This window comes from Nerophis ophidion, linkage group LG20, assembly GCF_033978795.1.
Source record: "Nerophis ophidion isolate RoL-2023_Sa linkage group LG20, RoL_Noph_v1.0, whole genome shotgun sequence".
NCBI classification, from domain to species: domain Eukaryota; kingdom Metazoa; phylum Chordata; class Actinopteri; order Syngnathiformes; family Syngnathidae; genus Nerophis; species Nerophis ophidion.
In genome coordinates, this window is record NC_084630.1 from 3,327,734 (window position 1) to 3,343,299 (window position 15,566).

The following is a 15,566-nucleotide window of genomic DNA, read 5'->3' on the forward strand; positions in this document are numbered from 1 at the left end:
CCACCGGGCTGCGGCTCGATTGGATAATTTTGTATAATTTTTTTTTTTGTAATTTAAATTTTTATTTTTACTAAATCAGTACAAAAAAAACAATATACACTTACAATTAGTGCACCAACCCAAAGACCTCTCTTTTTCATGACACAAATAAAAATAAAAAAATTAAATATTAAAAAAAATGTCACGCACTGTTTGATTTAAGTAGGTACATTTTGCATGATCTGTCGGCTTACGGCCATACTACCCTGAACACGCCCGATCTCGTCCGATCTCGGAAGCTAAGCAGGGTCGGGCCTGGTTAGTACTTGGATGGGAGACCGCCTGGGAATACCAGGTGCTGTAAGCTTTTTACACTCAAGGCACACTCACAGCAAAGGACGCTGTCTTCTCTCACAAAATACCAATTGTTTTTTCATTCACTTTCACTTAAAATTATACAGCATAAATTGCCAAGTAATAATTCAATCATGGGTAAAGCTAAATATTTAAAATCATTCCATATTATCTACTGCTCGCTTCTGGTACCATATTATTGTGTAGAAATATGGGGAAATACAGTAATTACAATAGTGAACTTTATTTACTAACCATGTAATAAAATAAGGTCAGTTACATTTAACACATAATGTTGGCTATTCAAACCCTTTATTAATTTAATTAAACGTATTAAAATTCAATAATTTGGTACATTTGCAAACAGCTAAAATTATGTACTACGTAAACTATAACTTGTTACCCTCAAATTTACAACATTTATTCTCAACAAAAGAGGAGAAATATAAAATGTAATTCAAAATATGTGTATGCACATAACATATTTAAGACCTTTAGCATATGAGTGTGTGGACTTAAGTTGTGGAAAAGATTAAGCCAGTGGTTCCCAAACTGGGAATACCAGGTGCTGTAAGCTTTTTACACTCAAGGCACACTCACAGCAAAGGACGCTGTCTTCTCTCACAAAATAGCAATTGGTTTTTCATTCACTTTCTCTTAGAAATATACAGCATAAATTGGCGAGAAATATTTCAATCATGGGTAAAGCTAAATATTTAAAATCACTCCATATTATCTACTGCCCGCTATTGTCACCATATCTGAGTTATAGTGTAGAAATATGGGGAAATACAGTAACTACTATAGTGTACTTTATTTACTAACCATGTAATAAAAAAGGTAAGTTACATTTAACACATAATGTTGGCTATTCTAACCCTTTATTAATTTAATCAAACTTTCAATGATTTGGTACATTTGCAAACAGCTAAAATTATGTACTACATCAACTATAACTTGCTATCCTCAAATGTACAACATTTATTCTCAACAAAAGAGGAGAAATATAAAATGCAATTCAAAATATTTGTATGCACATAACAAATTTAAAACCTTTAGCATATCAGGTTGTGGACATAAGTTGTGGAAAAGATTAAGCCAGTGGTTACCAACTTTTTTCACCAAGTACCACCTCAGAAAAAAACTTGTCTCTGCAAGCACCACCATAATGACCAACATTAAAATACAGTATACTTAAGTATTCATTAAAAAAAACAAGGCAGAGGTTTTAACAATTATGTTGAATATTTTTGGCCAGTATCACTGTGTTTATACGTAGGAAAATACAACACTGTACCTTAATTAAGTCATTCTTTGGCGTACCACTAGATGGAGCCGGCGTACCACTAATGGTACACACATCACAGTTTGAGAATCCCTGGATTAAGCAAGAAAGTTAAACAATGTAATAATATGATCCATTTTAAGAAACTGTTCAAACCCAAAGTTTTACAAAGTGCGAAGAAGAAGAATCCTTTTAAACATTTCAAACCTTGTAGAAAAAATAGATAATTTTGTTCATCTCTTAATGTGAATTACAACATGTTTAACTGTTTCTTGAGAACGATATTATTTATTATTAATGGATTTAGACTGCTGTGATGAGGTGGCAACTTGTCCAGGGTGTACACCGCCTTCCGCCCGATTGTAGCTGAGATATGCACCAGCGCCCCCGCGACCCCAAAGGGAATAAGTGGTAGAAATGGATGTATGGATGGATTTAGACTGGGACAGCACAGTGACACAGAGGTTATAGTGTGTGGCTCACAATAAGAAGGCCCTGGGTTCAATCTCAATGTTTCTGTGTGGAGTTTCCATGTTTCCCCGGTATTGTTCCCTCCGGGTACTCCGGCTTCTGCCCACCTCCAAAGACATGCACCTGGGGATAGGTTGATTAACAACACTAAATGGTCCCTAGTGTGTGAATGTGAGTGTAAATGTCTGTTTGTCTATATTGGCCCTGCGATGAGGTGGCGACTTGTCCAGGGTGTACCTTGCCTTCCGCCCGAATGCAGCTGAGATAGGCTCCAGCGACCCTGAACGGGAAAATGGATGGATGGATAAACACAGCTGGCCATCCATCCATTTTCTACCGCCTATTCTCTTTTGGGGTCGCGGGGGGCGCTGGCACCTATCTCAGCTACAATTGGGCGGAAGGCGGGGTACAGCCTGGACAAGTCGCCACATCGCAGTAAACGCAACTGATCTTTTCTCAACAAGTTAGGAACAGCGCCCTCTGCTGTGAGTGTGCCGCAAGTGTAAAAGGTTTACATCACCTGGTTATCCCAGGTAGTCCCTTTTTCTAGTACTAACAGGGCCTGAACCTGCAAAGGAGCAGCAAAAATGAGCCTATTTTTCACAAATGGCGTGTGCACACATTTATGTTCAGTTCTTTTGTGGCTATGTGACTGTTGTCTTCCTTTGCTGCGGTTCAACGTGAGGCCATGTCAGGAACAAACACGCTTTGATCAGCCAATCACAAGTCTCAAACTGCCGTTAGTCCCGCCCCTTGGCATCCAACACACCGGTGTGACGTTCCATAAATAAACTGTGGATAAATATATATTAGTGAGGTTAGAGGAAATTAAAGACTATGTCCTTTAATGACAATTTAAAGTGTTCACTCACAGCAACCCCAAAAAGTCGGTGATTGGTGAAATGATAAATATGCTAATGAGGCCGGAAGCAGCTGGCTGCTCTCCCATTGGCCAAATTGTTGGGAGATAAAGTTACCCAGAAGCGGAGCTGATTGGCTGATACAATTGTGTTGGAATAAGAGACACTGATTGGTTCATTTTCCCATATTGGGAAAATATTGACGCATTAAAATTGCATGTTTGAAAATGACCAATCACGGACTGTGTACAATTGTCACTTTAAATGACCATTAATTACATAGGCTTCGATTTCTACAAACCTGGCCAATATTTGACTACAGGACATTTTTGGAAGGTCACACAGATGTTTGGGCTGGCAGGGGGCGGGGCTAATGTCAGTTGTTGGACTTGTGATTGGCTGAGCCAAGCGTGTTTTCACACAGCCACAACAAACAGAATTTAGTGTGCGCATGCGTGCTAGGCTGGAGACCAAACATTAATTTCACCCACTGTTTGATTTAAGTAGGTATATTTTGCTGTTTCCGTCGGCTTACGGCCATACTACCCTGAACACGCCCGATCTCGTCCGATCTCGGAAGCTAAGCAGGGTTGGGCCTGGTTAGTACTTGGATGGGAGACCGCCTGGGAATACCAGGTGCTGTAAGCTTTTTACACTCAAGGCACACTCACAGCAAAGGACGCTGTCTTCTCTCACAAAATACCAATTGGTTTTTCACTTTCTCTTAGAAATATACAGCATAAATTGCCAAGTAGTAATTCAATCATGGGTAAAGCTAAATATTTAAAATCATTCCATATTATCTACTGCTCGCTTGTGTCACCATATCTGAGTTATTGTGTAGAAATATGGGGAAATACAGTAACTACAATAGTGAACTTTATTTAGTAACCATGTAATAAAAAAGGTCAGTTACATTCAACACATAATGTTGGCTATTCAAACCCTTTATTAATTTAATCCAGGGGTCACCCGTAAGGACCAGATGAGTCGCCCGCTGGCCTGTTCTAAAAATAGCTCAAATAGCAGCACTTACCAGTGAGCTGCCTCTATTTTTTAAATTGTATTTATTTACTAGCAAGCTGGTCTCACTTTGGGCTTCACGGTGGCAGAGGGGTTAGTGCGTCTGCCTCACAATACGAAGGTCCTGCAGTCCTGGGTTCAAATCCAAGCTCGGGATCTTTCTGTGTGGAGTTTGCATGTTCTCCCCGTGAATGTGTGGGTTCCCTCCGGGTACTCCGGCTTCCTCCCACCTCCAAAGACATGCACCTGGGGATAGGTTGATTAACAACACTAAATGGTCCCTAGTGTGTGAATGTGAGTGTGAATGTTGTCTGTCTATCTGTGTTGGCCCTGCGATGAGGTGATGAGTGGCGACTTGTCCAGGGTTCAACCCGCCTTCCGCCCGACTGTAGCTGAGATAGGCCAGCGCCCCCCGCGACCCCAGAAGGGAATAAGCGGTAGGAAATGGATGGATGGTCTCGCTTTGCTCGACATTTTTAATTCTAAGAGAGACAAAACTCAAATAGAACTTGAAAATCCAAGAAAATATTTTAAAGACTTGGTCTTTCTTTACCTGTTTAAATAAATTCATTTATTTTTTTACTTTGCTTCTTATAACTTTCAGAAAGACAATTTTAGAGAAAAATACAACCTTAAAAAAGATGTTGGGATTTTTAAAAACATATATCTTTTAAATTCCTTCCTCTTCTTTCCTGACAATTTAAAATCAATGTTCAAGTATTTTTTTTATTGTAAAGAATAATAAATACATTTTGATTTAATTCTTCATTTTATCTTCTGTTTTTTTGACGAAGAATATTTGTGAAATATTTCTTCAAACTTCTTATGATTAAAATACAAGAAAAATATTCCGGCAAATCTAGAAAATCTTTACAATCAAATTCAAATCTTTTTTCAAAGTCTTTTGAATTTCTTTTAAATTTTTTGTTCTGGAAAATGTAGAAGAAATTACGAGTTGTCTTTGTTAGAAATATAGCTTGGACCAATTTGTTATATATTCTAACAAAGTGCAAATTAGATTTTAACCTATTTGAAACATGTCATCAAAATTCTAAAATTAATCTTAATCAGGAAAAATAACTAATGATGTTCCATAAATTCGTTTTTAAATTTTTTTCAAAAGGATTCGAATTAGCTAGTTTTTCTCTTCTTTTTTTCGGTGTAATTTTGAATTTTAAAGAGTCGAAATTGAAGATAAACTATGTTTCAAAATTTAATTTTCTTTTTTTTTTTGCTGTTTTCTCCTCTTTTAAACTGTTCAATTAAGTGTTTTTTTCATCATTTATTCTCTACAAAAACCCTTCCGTAAAAGGAAAAAAAATGTACGACGGAATGATGGACAGAAATACCCATTTATATATATATATATATAGATTTATTTATCAAAGGTAAATTTAGCGAATTGGCTATTTCTGGCAATTTATTTAAGTGTGTATCCAACTGGTAGCCCTTCGCATTAATCAGTACCCAAGAAGTAGCTCTTGGTTTCAAAAAGGTTGGTGACCCCTGATTTAGACCCTTTATTAATTATATTGAATTTTTTGGGCCAGTAACACTGTGTTTATATGTAAGAAAATACAAGACTGTGCCGTAATGGGGACGGCGTGGAGAAGTTGGTAGAGTGGCTGTGCCATTAATCTGAGGGTTACTGGTTCAATCCCCACCTTCTAACATCCTAGTCCAACACATATACCATTTTATCATTTAATCAAGTGATTCTTTATTATACCACTAGATGGAGCTGGCGTACCACTAATGGTACACACATCACAGTTTGAAAATCCCTGGATAAAGCAAGAAAGTTAAATAATATAATAATGTGATCCATTTTAAGACACTGTTCAAACCCAAAGTGTTTAAAAAGTGCGAAGAAGAATCCTTTGAATTATATTCTATTCAATTCAATTCAATTCAATTTTTTGTATTTTTTGTATTTTTTGTATTTAGTGTATTAGATTCTGCAACTAGTGTTTGGATCCCACTGTACACAATATCTGAAGAGCAAGGAAAAAAAGCATTTCACTGCGGTGTAGTCTGCATGTGACAAATAAATTTGAACCTTGAACCTTGAAACATTTTAAACCTTATAAAAAAATGAGATAATCTTATTCATCTCTTAATGTGAATTACAACATGTTTAACTGTTTATTGAGAACGTTATTATTTATTATTAATGGATTTAGACTGGGACAGCACGGCGGAACAGGGGATAGTGTGTGTGCCTCACAATAAGAAGTTTCCCCGGTATTGTTCCCTCCGGGTACTCCGGCTTCTGCCCACTTCCAAAGACATGCACCTGGGGATAGGTTGATTAACAACACTAAATGGTCCCTAGTGTGTGAATGTGAGTGTGAATGTTGTCTGTCTGTCTGTGTGTCAAACTCAGTTTTTTGGGGAACAACTATCTGTTAAAAATAGGAAAGAAGAGGGGGGGGAGAGGCAGAGAGAAAAGAGGTCAACAATAGCATATTCAGCATTCAGATGGCAAAAAAACTGCCCAAGAATTTAACTGAAAGTTAATTAAACCCAACAGATTTTTTTCTCAGCAAGTTAGAAACAGCGCCCTCTGCTGTGAGTTTGCCGCAAGTGTTTAAAGGTTTACGTCACCTGGTTATCCCAGGTAGTCCCTTTTTCTAGTACTAACCAGGCCTGAACCTGCAAAGTAGCTGCACAAATGACTCTTTTATGAAAATGACTCACAAATTGTGTGTGCACACAATAATGTTCACTTCTTTTGTGGCTATTCTGACTGTTGTCTTCCTTTGTTGCGGTGTGACGTTCTATATATAAACTGTGGATAAATATATATTAGTGAGGTTAAAGGAAATTACAGACTATGTTCTTTAATGACAATTTAAAGTGTTCACTCACAGCAACTCCAAAAAGTCGGTGAATGGTGAATTGATAAATATGCTAATGAGGCCGGAAGCAGCTGGGTGCTCTCTCATTGGCCAAATTGTTGGGCGATAAAGTTGGCCAGAAGCGGAGCTGATTGGCTGATAAAGTTGTGTTGGAATAAGAGACACTGATTGGTTCATTTCCCCAAATTGTGAAAATATTTACGGATTAAAATTGCATGTTTAAAAATGACCAATCACGGACTGTGTACAATTGTCACTTTAAATGACCATTAATTACAACACCTTTGATTTCCACTAACCTGGCCAATATTTGACTACAGGACATTTTTGGAAGGTCACACAGATGTTTGGGCTGGCAGGGGGCGGGGCTAATGTCAGTTGTTGGACTTGTGATTGGCTGAGCCAAGCGTGTTTTCACACAGCCACAACAAACAGGACTTAGTGTGCGCATGCGTGCTAGGCTGGAAGCCAAACAATAATGTCACCCACTGTTTGATTTAAGTAGGTATATTTTGCATCTTTTGTCGGCTTACGGCCATACTACCCTGAACACGCCCGATCTCGTCCGATCTCGGAAGCTAAGCAGGGTCGGGCCTGGTTAGTACTTGGATGGGAGACCGCCTGGGAATACCAGGTGCTGTAAGCTTTTTACACTCAAGGCACACTCACAGCAAAGGACGCTGTCTTCTCTCACAAAATACCAATTGGTTTTTAATTCACTTTCACTTAATATTATACAGCATAAATTGACAAGAAATATTTCAATCATGGGTAAAACTAAATATGTAAAATCCCTCCATATTATCTACTGCCCGCTTAATTGTGTCACCATATCTGAGTTATTGTGTAGAAATATGGGGAAATAAAGTAACTACAATAGTGAACTTTATTTACTAACCATGTAATAAATAAGGTCAGTTACATTTAACACATAATGTTGGCTATTCAAACCCTTTATTAATTTATCAAACATATTGAAATTCAATGATTTGGTACATTTGCAAACAGCTAAAATTATGTACTACGTAAACTATAACTTGTTACCCTCAAATTTACAACATTTATTCTCAACAAAAGAGGAGAAATATAAAATGTAATTCAAGACATTTGTATGCACATGAAATATTTAAGACCTTTAGCATATGAGTGTGTGGACTTAAATTGTGGAAAAGATTAAGGCAGTGGTTCCCAAACTTTTTTCACCAAGTACCACCTCAGAAAAAAACTTGTCTCTGCAAGCACCACCATAATGACCAACATTAAAATACAATAGCATAGTGGGCCTAAGTATTCATTAAAAAAAAACAAGGCATAGGTTTAATTTAACAATGATATTGAATATTTGGGCCTGTAACACTGTGTTTATATGTAGGAAAATACAACACTGTACCTTAATCAAGTCATTCTTTGGCGTACCACTAGATGGAGCCGGCGTACCACTAATGGTACACACATCACAGTTTGAGAATCCCTGGATTAAGCAAGAAACATAAACAATGTAATAATGTGATCCATTTAAAAAAAAACCGTTCAAACCTAAAGTGTTTACAAAGGGAAAAGAAGAAGAATCATTTTAAACATTTTAAACCTTGTAGAAAAATTAGATAATTTAGTTCATCTCATAATGTGAATTACAACAAGTTTAACTGTTCATGAGAACGATATTATTTATTATTAATGGATTTAGACTGCTGTGATGAGGTGGCGACTTGTCCAGGGTGTCTCCCGCCTCCCGCCCGATTGTAGCTGAGATAGGAACCAGCACCCCCGCGACCCCAAAGGGAATAAGTGGTAGAAATGGATGTATGGATGGATTTAGACTGGGACAGCACAGTGACACAGAGGTTATAGTGTGTGGCTCACAATAAGAAGGCCCTGGGTTCAATCTCAATGTTTCTGTGTGGAGTTTCCATGTTTCCCCGGTATTGTTCCCTCCGGGTACTCCGGCTTCTGCCCACCTCCAAAGACATGCACCTGGGGATAGGTTGATTAACAACACTAAATGGTCCCAAGTGTGTGAATGTGAGTGTAAATGTTGTCTCTCTGTCTATATTGGCCCTGCCATGAGGTGGCGACTTGTCCAGGGTGTACCTTGCCTTCCGCCCGAATGCAGCTGAGATAGGCTCCAGCGACCCCGAACGGGAAAATGGATGGATGGATAAACGCAACTGCCCATCCATCCATTTTTCTACCGCTTATTCCCTTTTGGGGTCGCGGGGGGCGCTGGCGCCTATCTCAGCTACAATCAGGCGGAAGGCGGTGTACACCCTGGACAAGTCGCTCCCTCATCGCAGTAAACGCAACTTAGTTTTTTCTCAACAAGTTAGAAACAGCGCCCTCTGCTGTGAGTGTGCCGCAAGTGTAAAAGGTTTACATCACCTGGTTATCTCAGGTAGTCCCTTTTTCTAGTACTAACAGGGCCTGAACCTGCAAAGGAGCAGCAAAAATGAGCCTATTTTTCACAAATGGCGTGTGCACACATTCATGTTCAGTTCTTTTGTGGCTATGTGACTGTTGTCTTCCTTTGCTGCGGTTCAACGTGAGGCCATGTCAGGAACAAACACGCTTTGATCAGCCAATCACAAGTCTCAAACTGCCGTTAGTCCCGCCCCTTGGCATCCAACACACCGGTGTGACGTTCCATAAATAAACTGTGGATAAATATATATTAGTGAGGTTAGAGGAAATTACAGACTATGTTCTTTAATGACAATTTAAAGTGTTCACTCACAGCAACTCCAAAAAGTCGGTGATTGGTGAATTAATAAATATGCTAATGAGGCCGGAAGCAGCTGGGTGCTCTCCCATTGGCCAAATTGTTGGGAGATAAAGTTGTGTTGGAATAAGAGACACTGATTGGTTCATTTCCCCAAATTGTGAAAATATTGACGGATTAAAATTGCATGTTTAAAAATGACCAATCACGGACTGTGTACAATTGTCACTTTAAATGACCATTAATTACAACACCTTTGATTTCCACTAACCTGGCCAATATTTGACTACAGGACATTTTTGGAAGGTCACACAGATGTTTGGGCTGGCAGGGGGCGGGGCTAATGTCAGTTGTTGGACTTGTGATTGGCTGAGCCAAACTTGTTTTTTTACACAGCCACAACAAACAGAACTTAGTGTGCGCATGCGTGCCAGGCTGGAAGACAAACAATAATGTCACCCACTGTTCGATTTAAGTAGGTACATTTTGCGACGTTTGTCGGCTTACGGCCATACTACCCTGAACACGCCCGATCTCGTCCGATCTCGGAAGCTAAGCAGGGTCGGGCCTGGTTAGTACTTGGATGGGAGACCGCCTGGGAATACCAGGTGCTGTAAGCTTTTTACACTCACAGCAAAGGACGCTGTCTTCTCTCACAAAATACCAATTATTTTTTCCATTCACTTTCTCTTACAAATATACAGCATAAATTGCCAAGAAATATTTCAATCATGGGTAAAGCTAAATATGTAAAATCCCTCCATGTTATCTACTGCTCGCTCTGTTACCATATTTTTGTGTAGAAATATGAGGAAATACAGTAACTACAATAGTGAACTTTATTTACTAACCATGTAATAAAATAAGGTCAGTTACATTTAACACATAATGTTGGCTATTCAAACCCTTTATTAATTTAATTAAACATATTAAAATTCAATAATTTGGTACATTTGCAAACAGCTAAAAGTATGTACTACGTAAACTATAACTTGTTACCCTCAAATTTACAACATTTATTCTCAACAAAAGAGGAGAAATATAAAATTTAATTCAAAACATTTGTATGCACACAACATATTTAAAACCTTTAGCAAGTGTGGACTTAAATTGTGGAAAAGATTAAGCCAGTGGTTCCCAAACTATTTTCACCAAGTACCACCTCAGAAAAAAACTTGTCTCTGCAAGCACCACCACAATGACCAACATTAAAATACAGTAGCATAGTAGGCCTGAGTATTCATTCAAAAAAAAAAAACAAGGCATAGGTTTTATTTAACAATGATATTGAATATTTGGGCCAGTAACACTGTGTTTATACGTAGGAAAATACAACACTGTACCTTAATCAAGTCATTCTTTGGCGTACCACTAGATGGAGCCGGCGTACCACTAATGGTACACACATCACAGTTTGGGAATCCCTGGATTAAGCATGAAAGATAAACAATGTAATAATGTGATCCATTTTTTAAAAAAACTGTTCAAACCTGAAGTGTTTACAAAGGGAAAAGAATAATAATCATTTTAAACATTTTAAACCTTGTAGAAAAATTTGATAATTTAGTTCATCTCATAATGTGAATTACAACATGTTTAACTGTTTATTGAGAATGATATTATTTATAATCAATGGATTTAGATTGGGACAGCACGGCCGGAAAGGGGTTAGTGTGTGTGCCTCACAATAAGAAGGTCCTGGGTTCAATCTCAATGTTTCTGTGTGGGGTTTCATGTTTTCCAGTGTGGACGACTTTCTCTGTCGTCGCTCGGGTTCCATGGACCACGCAGGAAGGACATGCTTGAACAGGTTTGACTATCGCTTATTTTTCAATAAAGACAGTTTCTTGCGCCGTCGCGACTCCTGCTTCTCGCTCTCCGGGTCTCGCGTCTTGCTTCCTGTTTCTCTCCAGTGACTGCTGTGGACTCTCCTCCTACTGCTCCGATCTCTCCTCCTTTTCCCCTTTTGTACAGTGTGAGGAGATAAATCAATCATGTGCCTGTACGCGATCCGTGCACCTGAATCAGATTGCTGCGTCGCTGTCGGCACGCCCCGCCTCTCCGCTCCGCCGCATTCTCCGCCTCCTTGCCGCCATCTTCTGGAGCCCTGCCCCGCTGCTTGTTCACCAGCACCGCCTCTCTACACCCGGTATTGTTCCCTCCGGGTACTCCGGCTTCTGCCCACCTCCAAAGACATGCACCTGGGGATAGGTTGATTAACAACACTAAATGGTCCCTAGTGTGTGAATGTGAGTGTGAATGTTGTCTGTCTATCTGTGTGTCAAACTCAGAACAACAGAATGGGGAAAGAAGAGGGGTAAAGAAAGATGCAGAGAGAAAAGAGGTCAACAATAGCATATTCAGCATGCAGCAAGTCTGTGTGGCTGAGTAAAATCGCAAGGAAAAACTGCCCATAAAGTAAATAATAGCCAATAAATGAATTTAAAGTTAATTAAACGCAGCTGGGCTTCACGGTGGCAGAGGGGTTAGTGCGTCTGCCTCATAATACGAAGTTCCTGCAATCTTGGGTTCAAATCCAGGCTCGGGATCTTTCTGTGTGGAGTTTGCATGTTCTCCCCGTGAATGCGTGGGTTCCCTCCGGGTACTCCGGCTTCCTCCCACTTCCAAAGACATGCACCTGGGGATAGGTTGATTGGCAACACTAAATTGGCCCTAGTGTGTGAATGTGAGTGTGAATGTTGTCTGTCTATCTGTGTTGGCCTTGCGATGAGGTGGCGACTTGTCCAGGGTGTACCCTGCCTTCCGCCCGATTGTAGCTGAGATAGGCGCCAGCGCCCCCCGCGACCCCGAAAGGGAATAAGCGGTAGAAATGGATGGATGGATAAACGCAGCTGATTTTTCCCCCCAGCAAGTTAGAAACTGCGCCCTCTGCTGTGAGTGTGCCGCAAGTGTAAAAGGTTTACATCACCTGGTTATCCCAGGTAGTCCCTTTTTCTAGTACTAACAGGGCCTTAACCTGCAAAGGAGCAGCAAAAATGAGCCTATTTTTCACAACTGGCGTGTGCACACATTCATGTTCAGTTCTTTTGTGGCTATGTGACTGTTGTCTTCCTTTGTTGCGGTTCAACGTGAGGCCATGTCAGGAACAAACACGCTTTGATCAGCCAATCACAAGTCTCAAACTGCCGTTAGTCCCGCCCCTTGGCATCCAACACACCGGTGTGACGTTCCATAAATAAACTGTGGATACATATATATTAGTGAGGTTAGAGGAAATTAAAGACTATGTTCTTTAATGACAATTTAAAGTGTTCACTCACAGCAACTCCAAAAAGTCGGTGATTGGTGAATTAATAAATATGCTAATGAGGCCGGAAGCAGCTGGGTGCTCTCCCATTGGCCAAATTGTTGGGAGATAAAGTTGTGTTGGAATAAGAGACACTGATTGGTTCATTTCCCCAAATTGTGAAAATATTGACGGATTAAAGTTGCATGTTTAAAAATGCCCAATCATGGACTGTGTACAATTGTCACTTTAAATGACCATTAATTACAAGGCCTTTGATTTCCACTAACCTGGCCAATATTTGACTACAGGACATTTTTGGAAGGTCACACAGATGTTTGGGCTGGCAGGGGGCGGGGCTAATGTCAGTTGTTGGACTTGTGATTGGCTGAGCCAAACGTGTTTTTTTACACAGCCACAACAAACATAACTTAGTGTGCGCATGCGTGCTAGGCTGGAGGCCAAACAATAATGTCAACTACTGTTTGATTTAAGTAGGTATATTTTGCGTATTTTGCCGGCTTACGGCCATACTACCCTGAACACGCCCGATCTCGTCCGATCTCGGAAGCTAAGCAGGGTCGGGCCTGGTTAGTACTTGGATGGGAGACCGCCTGGGAATACCAGGTGCTGTAAGCTTTTTACACTCAAGGCACACTCACAGCAAAGGACGCTGTCTTCTCTCACAAAATACCAATTATTTTTTCACTTTCCCTTAGAAATATACTGCATAAATTGCCAAGAAATATTTCAATCATGGGTAAAGCTAAATATGTAAAATCCCTCCATATTATCTACTGCTCGCTTCTGTTACCATATTATTGTGTATAAATATGGGGAAATACAGTAACTACAATAGTGAACTTTATTTACTAAGCATGTAATAAAAAAGGTCAGTTAGATTCAACACATAATGTTGGCTATTCAAACCCTTTATTGATTTAATCCAGGGTCACCAACGCGGTGCCCGCGGGCACCAGGTCGCCCGTAAGGACCAGATGAGTCGCCCGCTGGCCTGTTCTAAAAATAGCTCAAATAGCAGCACTTACCAGTGAGCTGCCTCTATTTTTTAAATTGTATTTATTTACTAGCAAGCTGGTCTCGCTTTGCTCGACATTTTTAATTCTAAGAGAGACAAAACTCAAATAGAATTTAAAAATCCAAGAAAATATTTTAAAGACTTGGTCTTTACTTGTTTAAATACATTCATTTATTTTTTTTTACTTTGCTTCTTATGACTTTCAGAAAGACAATTTTAGAGAAAAAAATACAACCTTAAAAATTATGTTGAGATTTTCGAAAACATATACCTTTTTACCTTTTAAATTCCTTCCTCTTCTTTCCTGACAATTTAAATCAATGTTCAAGTATCCTTTTTTTTTTATTGTAAAGAATAATAAATATATTTTAATCTAATTCTTCATTTTAGCTTCTGTTTTTTCGACGGAGAATATTTGTGAAATATTTCTTCAAACTTATGATGAAAATTCAAAAAAATTAATCTTTGGAATCAAATTTAAATCTTATTTCAAAGTCTTTGGAATTTCTTTTAACATTTTTGTTCTGGAACATCTAGAAGAAATAATGATTTGTATTCGTTAGAAGTATAGCTTGGTCCAATTTGTTATATATTCTAACACAATGCAGATTAGATTTTAACCTATTTGAAACATGTCATCAAAAAGTTTGAAAACCCGGAAATTGAGTTATAATAATACCCTTATAACTCAAAAAATGGATTGCTTTTCATAAAAATAACTCCAAAATTTAACCCAACACTAGCAACTCATAGATTGGGTTATCAAAATAACCCAGCATTTTTTTACTTTCTATTCCATCTGTATTTTGCCTTTAAACAGTCACACACAAAAAAATATACTATTCTGAATTTGTTTTTCTCAGCTTCTTTCTTTCTTTCAAGCAATACCATTGAATATATTGAATATATCTGTATAGATTTTAGCGCCCTGTGGGAATGCCTTTCTTTGCCTGCATTTTTGTGTGTGTGTGTGGTGGTGGTGGTGGGGACCCTCAAAGGAGAGTGGGTTTCATGCCAATAGTCCAGTAAGTGGGAGGGGGGTTCTCAGGAATGTGATAAGGGAAGCTGGCTTCCTGACATTAGCGAAGCACTACCATTCCAAAGTGTTTGCGTGTGTGTGTGCGTGTGTTTGTGCGTGTGTGTGTGTGTGTTCTTGTATTTCTAGCCTTCTTGAGACATCAACAAGGAAAAGTACCTTCCATATGAGGACCGGTGAACAAGTTAGGACTGTAATCAGGGTCCCAATGTCAGGCTTGCCCCTGACAGTTTGTCTATGTTTTAGTTTTTCCCTCTGCATTTGTCTGTTTCCTGTGTTTAGTATTTCCAGTCTTTTAGTTCCTGTCAAGTGCTCTTAATTTGTCAGCTTCCTGTCTTGTTCCCTGAGTGCTGTGTTCCTCCTCAGTGTGTTTAGTATTTCCTGTCTAGTGCTCTTACTTTGTCAGCTTCCTGTCTTGTTCCCTAAGTGCCGTGATCCCTTTCAGCCGCGGCTGATTGGCATCTGGCCACACCTGTTGCCAATCAGCCGGCTCCTATTTGTACCTCCTTTGTCTTGTGTCAGTTGCTGGATCATTGTATTGTATTGTATTGCATTGTCGTTGCCACATGTCACTCTTGTCATGCTACCTGTCGTGTCATTTTGTTACAGCCCCTACCTGTCATGCTACACTTTGTCCTGGTCGTCGTAGTGGTAAGCTGTTTCTGGTAGCATTAGTTATTTCCAGTTTTTCTGTT

The 15,566-nt window shown here is 39.3% G+C and overlaps 5 non-coding genes across 5 annotated transcripts; all 5 read left to right on the plus strand.

The window, feature by feature from the left end:
* The first annotated feature begins 227 nt into the window (after positions 1 to 227).
* LOC133539297 (5S ribosomal RNA) lies at positions 228 to 346 on the plus strand. The gene has a single exon (XR_009803260.1). It is a non-coding gene; the product is annotated as a 5S ribosomal RNA (ribosomal RNA).
* Positions 347 to 3,478: 3,132 nt separating this feature from the next.
* LOC133539254 (5S ribosomal RNA) lies at positions 3,479 to 3,597 on the plus strand. Its single transcript, XR_009803222.1, has one exon. It is a non-coding gene; the product is annotated as a 5S ribosomal RNA (ribosomal RNA).
* Positions 3,598 to 7,360: 3,763 nt separating this feature from the next.
* LOC133539308 (5S ribosomal RNA) lies at positions 7,361 to 7,479 on the plus strand. Its single transcript, XR_009803269.1, has one exon. It is a non-coding gene; the product is annotated as a 5S ribosomal RNA (ribosomal RNA).
* A 2,571-nt stretch (positions 7,480 to 10,050) lies between these two features.
* On the plus strand, positions 10,051 to 10,169 carry LOC133539319 (5S ribosomal RNA). Its single transcript, XR_009803278.1, has one exon. It is a non-coding gene; the product is annotated as a 5S ribosomal RNA (ribosomal RNA).
* Positions 10,170 to 13,316: 3,147 nt separating this feature from the next.
* LOC133539331 (5S ribosomal RNA) lies at positions 13,317 to 13,435 on the plus strand. The gene has a single exon (XR_009803290.1). It is a non-coding gene; the product is annotated as a 5S ribosomal RNA (ribosomal RNA).
* The last annotated feature ends 2,131 nt before the right edge of the window (positions 13,436 to 15,566 follow it).